Here is a 9,141-nt window from a genome sequence, read left to right as displayed (position 1 = left end):
ATTTGAAACGAGACTCGTCCGACCAGGCAACATGTTTCCAGTCATCAACAGTCCAATGTCGGTGTTGACGGGCCCAGGTGAGGCGTAAAGTTTTTTGTCGTGCAGTCATCAAGGGAACACGAGCGGGCCTTCGGCTCCGAAAGCCCATATCGATGATATGTCGTTGAATGTTTCTTCCGCTGACACTTGTTGATGGCCCAGCATTGACATCTGCAGCAATTTGGGGAAGGGTTACACTTCTGTCACGTTCAGCGATTCTCTTCAGTCGTTGTTGGTCACGTTCTTGAAGGATATTTTTCTGGCAGCAGCGATGTCAGAGATTTAATGATTTACCGGATTCCTGATATTCACGGTACACTTGTGAAATGATCGTACGGAAAAATCCCCACTTCATCGCTACTTCGTAGATGCTGTATCCTATCGCTCGAACACCGACTATAACACCACGTTCAGTCTCACATAAATCTTGATAACCTGCCACTGTAGCAGCAATAACCGATCTAACAACTGCGCGAGACACTCGTTGCCTTATATAGGCGTTTTCGTCCGCAGCGCCGTATTCTGCTATTTTGCATATCTCTGTATTTGAACACGCATTCCTACACGGTGTTTCTTTGGCGCTTCAGTGTAGCCGGCCGCTGTGGCCGAGCGATTCTAGGCGCTTCAGTCTGGAACCGCGCAACCGCTACAGTCGCAGGTTCGAATCCTCCCTCGGGCATGGATGTGTGTGATGTCTTTAGGTTAGTTAGGTTTAAGTAGTTCTAACTTCTAGGGGACTGATGACCTCAGATGTTAAGTCCCATAGTGCTCAGAGCCATATGAGCTTCAGTGTATCTCTGCGCATGCACATTTCCCGTGTGCTCTATCCCGAGTACTTCACTGCGACATAACATTTAAGACAGAGGTATCCTACGTTTTAACTTACTTGGGCCACACTGGAGGAAGACCGGTATTTAACAGTAACCGCCAAGCAAAAGTTAAGAAGGTGGTGGGGATATGGACTAATGTGAGAATACCCTCGTGGTGTGGCGAGAGTCTGAAATTGAAACTATTCAATTTAGCATAATTTTACATAAGTGGAATTTTATGGAATTTTCTTTTCGATCTACCGATCGTGTGATAGATGCTCACTTTTTGGGCGGCATTAATACTTGCTTTGGGCCGAATGCGGCCCACGGGCTGCGAGTTAGACAGTCCTGGTTTAAGTGATTGAGAGGAGTAGAGGTGTTAGTGACCAGATGAATGGAAGCACACCTAGTGGAAAACGTACGCGGAACTGTTTGCGCAAGATGTAAGCGTAGGCTCCCGCTGCCGTTTTTACAGTCAATGGAATTCTTCTGACTATGCGACCGAATTTTCAGAGTGTAAAATTCTCCTTGGTTTTGGGAACTGCTGCAAATGGCCTTCCTCTGCTCTGTTTTTTTCCGCGGAATGGGAAAAGAGTCGGGGGGGGGGGGGGGAGACGACAGCGGCGGCAGGTACATAGAGTACTGGCACGCCTCAACCGGCACTGCAATAAGTAAACATCGCTACGTCACCGCTGCCGCCCGCTTCCCATTCTCCTATTTCCAGCAGTGACAAGCAATTAAGCAAACACCAATTAAGAGCGTCTATTTCCATCAGTGAAAAGAAATAATGTAAACACCAATTACGGACGTCTGGCACCTCTCTCCTCATCCTCGGTACCTTTTTTTTTTTTTTTTTTTTTTTTTTTTTTTTTTTTTTTTTTTTTTTTTTTTTGTCATCAGTCTACTGACTGGTTTGATGCGGCCCGCCACGAATTCCTTTCCTGTGCTAACCTCTTCGTCTCAGAGTAGCACTTGCAACCTACGTTCTCAATTATTTGCTTGATGTATTCCAATCTCTGTCTTCCTCTACAGTTTTTGCCCTCTACATCTCCCTCTAGTACCATGGAAGTCATTCCCTCATGTCTTAGCAGATGTCCTATCATCCTGTCCCTTCTCCTTATCTGTGTTTTCCACATATTCCTTTCCTCTTCGATTCTGCGTAGAACCTCCTCATTCCTTACCTTATCAGTCCACCTAATTTTCAACATTCGTCTATAGCACCACATCTCAAATGCTTCGATTCTCTTCTGTTCCGGTTTTCCCACAGTCCATGTTTCACTACCATACAATGATGTACTCCAGACGTACATCCTCAGAAATTTCTTCCTCAAATTAAGGCCGCTATTTGATATCAGTAGACTTCTCTTGGCCAGAAATGCCTTTTTTGCCATAGCGAGTCTGCTTTTGATGTCCTCCTTTCTCCGTCCGTCATTGGTTATTTTACTGCCTAGGTAGCAGAGTTCCTTAACTTCATTGACTTCGTGACCATCAATCCTGATGTTAAGTTTCTCGCTGTTCTCATTTCTACTACTTCTCATTACCTTCGTCTTTCTCCGATTTACTCTCAAACCATACTGTGTACTCATTAGACTGTTCATTCCGTTCAGCAGATCATTTAATTCTTCTTCACTTTCACTCAGGATAGCAATGTCATCAGCGAATCGTATCATTGATATCCTTTCACCTTGTATTTTAATTCCACTCCTGAACCTTTCTTTTATTTCCATCATTGCTTCCTCGATGTACAGATTGAAGAGTAGGGTCGAAAGGCTACAGCCTTGTCTTACATCCTTCTTAATACGAGCACTTCGTTCTTGATCGTCCACTCTTATTATTCCCTTTTAGTTGTTGTACATATTGTATATGACCCGTCTCGGTACCCTACCAGAGGAGATAAAAGCATCTACCGTCAGTATATAAGAACCAAAAAAAAAAAAAAAATGGTTCAAATGGCTCTGAGCACTATGGGACTCAACTGCTGTGGTCATCAGTCCCCTAGAACTTAGAACTACTTAAACCTAACTAACCTAAGGACATCACACACATCCATGCCCGAGGCAGGAGTCGAACCTGCGACCGTAGCAGTCGCACTGTTCCGGACTGCGCGCCTAGAACCGCGAGACCACCGCGGCCGGCTAAGAACCAAAACTTTTCTCATTCAGAAGTTAGAAAATAAAAACACACACTGAGGCAGGCCGTTTGCAACAGTCACCAAAACGTCGGAGAATGTCACACGTTCACTATGCGATCAGACACCCAGAACAATTTTATTGACTGTTTGCAGACGAGTTTAAGACGGGAAATGTTTTCGTAAAACCTGCAACAAAGCCTTCAATCTAAAACTTAGTGGCAATATGGTACTAAAAGGGCTGAGTATTGGACAAAAATAATTACCCGAGACGATTTTACGTTCCTCTCGGCCTGCAGCATAGTATAAGACATAATGAAAATGAAACCTCCAAAACTAGTGCAATAAGATAACATATTTTTAATATTTTACACGACAGGCCTGTTTCGGCTTATTAGCATCATCAAGTGACCTGCTAAAATAACATTGGTAAGATTATTTATACATAAATCGTGGCTGTTTTATGTTTATATTTGCATTGGTACTTACGTGTAGTTGGAAGTGACGACTACATTGCACCTATAGTAATTTTTTTTTCTGTCACCTAGTGGTAAGAATAATATTTATGTACTTACGAAACGTAAAAATACGTTTTTTATGTATGTTTTGACAGTTCAATATTTTGACAGTTCTTTACTACGATGCTATTTGCTTACGAAGCCTATACACCTTACCAGAGATGACGTTACACTTCGTTGTGGTTATTTTCCTTTGAATTTTGTCTTTGGTCTGTGTATGTTTTGTTTTCTATGTGACTATCCTTTTTCGTATGCTATTATGTTAGTAAAGTTTCCGAGACAGTATTTTTGTTTAAAATCTGTGTGCTCATTTAGAAGTTTTTGTGGACATTTTCTTGTATGAATACAATTTCCAGTTTCTAAAGAATGTTCATAGTAAGTCCTTTCTGTATTTTGTGTAATATTTCTAACGCATATGCGTTAGAAATTTTACACAGAACACCGACAGGACTTATTACGAACATTCTCCAAGACCCGAAAATATACACTCCTGGAAATTGAAATAAGAACACCGTGAATTCATTGTCCCAGGAAGGGGAAACTTTATTGACACATTCCTGGGGTCAGATACATCACATGATCACACTGACAGAACCACAGGCACATAGACACAGGCAACAGAGCATGCACAATGTTGGCACTAGTACAGTGTATATCCACCTTTCGCAGCAATGCAGGCTGCTATTCTCCCATGGAGACGATCGTAGAGATGCTGGATGTAGTCCTGTGGAACGGCTTGCCATGCCATTTCCACCTGGCGCCTCAGTTGGACCAGCGTTCGTGCTGGACGTGCAGACCGCGTGAGACGATGCTTCATCCAGTCCCAAACATGCTCAATGGGGGACAGATCCGGAGATCTTGCTGGCCAGGGTAGTTGACTTACACCTTCTAGAGCACGTTGGGTGGCACGGGATACATGCGGACGTGCATTGTCCTGTTGGAACAGCAAGTTCCCTTGCCGGTCTAGGAATGGTAGAACGATGGGTTCGATGACGGTTTGGATGTACCGTGCACTATTCAGTGTCCCCTCGACGATCACCAGTGGTGTACGGCCAGTGTAGGAGATCGCTCCCCACACCATGATGCCGGGTGTTGGCCATGTGTGCCTCGGTCGTATGCAGTCCTGATTGTGGCGCTCACCTGCACGGCGCCAAACACGCATACGACCATCATTGGCACCAAGGCAGAAGCGACTCTCATCGCTGAAGACGACACGTCTCCATTCGTCCCTCCATTCACGCCTGTCGCGACACCACTGGAGGCGGGCTGCACGATGTTGGGGCGTGAGCGGAAGACGGCCTAACGGTGTGCGGGACCGTAGCCCAGCTTCATGGAGACGGTTGCGAATGGTCCTCGCCGATACCCCAGGAGCAACAGTGTCCCTAATTTGCTGGGAAGTGGCGGTGCGGTCCCCTACGGCACTGCGTAGGATCCTACGGTCTTGGCGTGCATCCGTGCGTCGCTGCGGTCCGGTCCCAGGTCGACGGGCACGTGCACCTTCCGCCGACCACTGGCGACAACATCGATGTACTGTGGAGACCTCACGCCCCACGTGTTGAGCAATTCGGCGGTACGTCCACCCGGCCTCCCGCATGCCCACTATACGCCCTCGCTCAAAGTCCGTCAACTGCACATACGGTTCACGTCCACGCTGTCGCGGCATGCTACCAGTGTTAAAGCCTGCGATGGAGCTCCGTATGCCACGGCAAACTGGCTGACACTGACGGCGGCGGTGCACAAATGCTGCGCAGCTAGCGCCATTCGACGGCCAACACCGCGGTTCCTGGTGTGTCCGCTGTGCCGTGCGTGTGATCATTGCTTGTACAGCCCTCTCGCAGTGTCCGGAGCAGGTATGGTGGGTCTGACACACCGGTGTCAATGTGTTCTTTTTTCCATTTCCAGGAGTGTATATTCATACAAGAAAATTTCCGCAAGAAATTCTGAATGAGTACACAAATTTTGACATAAATACTATTTCGAAAACTTTACTAACATAATAGCATACGAAAATGGATAGTCATATGGAAAACAAAACATACACAAACTATAGACATGAATCAAAGAAAAATAGCAACAACGACATATAACATCATCTCCGGTAAGCTGTATATATTTTGTGAACATACAACATCGTAGTGAAGAGCTGTCAAAATGTCGAACTGTCAAAATATCTGTCAAAAACATATTTTTACGTTTCGTAACTACAAAAAAATATTATACATACCACGACTGAAAGAAAAATTTTACTATGCATGCAATATGGTCGTCACTTCCAAAGAGACGTAACTACCAACGCTAATGTAAGCATAAAAAACACTCACGATTTACGTGTAGATAACCTTATCAACGTTGTTTTCGCAGGTCACTTTATAATTGCAATAAGCCGTGACAGGCCTGTCTTGAAAACATTAAAAACATATTACTTTACTGCAGCAAGTTCCGGAGCTTTCGTTCTCATTATCCGAAAAGAATGCGAACATCAGTAAACAATGGTCGAGTGATGGAAACCCTGGTCGTGCGGTAGCGTTCTCGCTTCCCACGCCCGGGTTCCCGGGTTCGATTCCCGGCGGGGTCAGGGATTTTCTCTGCCTCGTGATGGCTGGGTGTTGTGTGATGTCCTTAGGTTAGTTAGGTTTAAGTAGTTCTAAGTTCTAGGGGACTGATGACCATAGATGTTAAGTCCCATAGTGCTCAGAGCCATTTGAACCATTTGATGGAAACCCTGGAACAAAACCCAACGAAATGTCAAAGCCGTTCACCTGTGCTAATGGCAATTAAGAGACCGACGTGTCGAAACAATATCAGGAAGTACCTGTATCCATATCCTTAGAAATTTGCTGTTAGGTATGAGTTAAAGCGTCGAGACAAACTTTCGCGTGTTGAGATCTGACTATGGTTTCTGAGTGACGTTGACTTGGAACTTTCGGATGCTTAGTTTTTCACTTTTTAGATGAGGCCCAGTTAAGACGGTTAGGATATGCTACACTATATATCAGAAAATCCGCACCTGCACTTTGAACAGCTTCTGCATTATCTTAAGATTGGTGTTTGTTGCACAATGTCTGGTGTCCGCAACGGAACATGATTCTTTCAGCAAACTGTGAATGCTAACGGACATATCCAGAAACTGCTTAATCCATATGTGGATCAAGTCACAGAAAATGAGAAACTCTGTGGATATTTTCAGCAAAACGGGGCAACTGCAAACACCGCCTTGACAAGCTTATCACGAGTGTGTGACATACAAATCTGATGAGGCTTCCGTGGCCACTTATTGGCAAGTTCCCTGTTGGTATTATCTCTCAGTAATTTCGGCTGGCTTTTTTTAATGTAAGAAGAATAGTTACACAGACGTCGGCAGAAAACCCCGAGAGCGAAGACAACCGGAAATGCGTCAGTACATGAGGTGTTCGGTGAGGAGAGGACAATCGACAGACACACTACGATCTCCTGCCTTATGTGCCTCCTAAAGGGTCAGATGTATTCAAATAATTCTTTCACACCGGAAGAGCTACAGCAGAGCACTGAAAACGCTCTCTATTGCACCTATTCTTAAGACAGAGCTGCTATGCATGCCTCAAAGTTTCGTAATCAAGCACAGCAACAAGAGCTATGTTATGCATACGCTCTACGTCACACGAATAGTTCCGAAGTGGACATCCATCCACTAAAGTAGGCACGAGGGGCGTTGAACAAGTAATGCAACACACTTTTCTCTCAGCCAATTTCATTTCTTTTGGGACATCGTGGAATACACCCGCTTCAGCCGCTATAGTTTCATGAAGTTCCGATAGATGGCGACGCTATACATAGCCTTCAAAATGGCATCTCTAATGTCACTGAATTTCTCTTGCCGGAAAAAAGAGCATCGCAGATATTCTTAGGAGCTCGAAGAATGTCTACGGAGGCCTGGTCGTGAACAAAAGCACGGTGGATCGTTGGGCGACGCGTCTGTTATCGTCGCAACAAGTTAGCGCAAATCTGTCAGATCTCCCGCGTGCTGGCCGGCCACACACAGCTATGATTTCTGCAATGTTGGAAAGTGCGGACACTCTCTTTCGAAGGCATCGAAGGAGCGAGAACTCCTCGCTACTCAACTGGACATCTCTGTTGGTAGTGTTGATACACTCGCCCACCAATTGGGAAATTGAAAGGTGTGTGCCCGCTGGCTTCCTCGATGCCTAACAGAAGACCATAAGGAGGAACGAAGGACCATCTGTGTAAAACTGATTGCACATTACGAGGCTCATCGTGAAATTTTTTTGTAGAACGTCGCCACTGGCGATGAAACGTGGCTGCATCGCTTCGAACCGGAAACAAAACGGCCACCCATGGAGTGGCGGCACACCATCTCTCCTCCGAAGAAACAGAACAAAGCCGCACACGAAGCCGGTAGAGTCAGGGTGAACTCTGAAGGGGCTATTCTGTTTGAAATTACAATGAAATGAACACCCTTAGCTGCTTACAGGCGTTGACAAACGTCAACGGGGACAGATGAAAATGTGTGCCCCGACCGGGACTCGAACTCGGGATCTCCTGCTTACATGGCATACGCTCCATCCACTACGAATGTAGTGCGGGACAATACGTTGAGAATGTGGGTTTCGCGGGAGGCGTGCCAGAGATAAATCCCTGCAGTCGCGCTGTCCTCTGTGCCCTCGGTGGCTCAGATGGATAGAGCGTCTGCCACGTAAGCAGGAGATCCCGGGTTCGAGTCCCGGTCAGGGCACACATTTTCATATATCCCCGTTGACGTATGTCAACGCCTGTAAGCAGTTAAGGGTGTTCATTTCATTGTGATTTCATTCTAACGAGCTGCATGGTCACCGATGGTATCTGTTCTTTCGGACATGTCCTAATGAACAGATACCATCTTAGTATATAGCTATTCTGTTTGATGTCCTCCCTCACGGTACAACGATCAACTCTGAAGTGAATTGCGCTACCCCCAGGAAATTGAAGAAACGACTTCAGCGGGTTCGTCGCCACACTTCTCCGTCTCCAAGGCATCGCACAAGTCTGCACACCCGAGAGGAGTTCACAAAACTTCATTGGAGTGTTCTTCCTCATCCATCCTAAAGCCTGGATCTTGCATCTCGCATCTTCCGACTTGCAATGTTTGGCCCACGAGGGATGCACTCCGCGGGAACAGTACGTGGATAGTGGGGAGGTTATTGTCGCAGGAAGACGTTGGTTCCAACGTCGACCACCAACGTGGTACCGTGTTGGCATGCAGACCATCCGAGTAACCACGAAGAACACACACATCCCGTTAATACCGCTTCTTCCGTATTTCACTATTGGCACTACACACAGTGGCAGGTAACATTCTCCAGGAATTCACCAAAATCAAACCCTTCTGCCGGATTGCGAGACGGTACAGCGACATTCTCCATTCCAAATCGCTCGTTTCCAGTCATCCACTGTCCACTGGCGTCACTTAACCAAGACTACAGAAGTTTGTGGCTTTTGAGGAGTTGTTGAATCATTGAACCGCATCCTTTTTAACTCCTTACACACAATCATTGTGCTAGTTGGACTACTGATAGCACTCTGGAACTCACAAGTAATTCCTTCCGCTCATTGCAAGTCTCTTTTTTTTAACCACACTTCGCAGTGCTCGACGGTTCCTGTCCGTCAGTGCACG

The 9,141-nt window shown here is 46.0% G+C and overlaps 1 non-coding gene across 1 annotated transcript; it reads left to right on the top strand.

The window, feature by feature from the left end:
• The first annotated feature begins 8,148 nt into the window (after nucleotides 1-8,148).
• Nucleotides 8,149-8,223, top strand: Trnat-cgu (transfer RNA threonine (anticodon CGU)). Its single transcript has one exon. It is a non-coding gene; the product is annotated as a tRNA-Thr (tRNA).
• Nucleotides 8,224-9,141: the final 918 nt, after the last annotated feature.

The sequence above is a fragment of the Schistocerca nitens genome, chromosome 3, assembly GCF_023898315.1.
Source record: "Schistocerca nitens isolate TAMUIC-IGC-003100 chromosome 3, iqSchNite1.1, whole genome shotgun sequence".
NCBI lineage: Eukaryota > Metazoa > Arthropoda > Insecta > Orthoptera > Acrididae > Schistocerca > Schistocerca nitens.
Note: the sequence above shows the minus strand (reverse complement) of the source record. Positions and strands in the feature narration are given on the sequence as shown.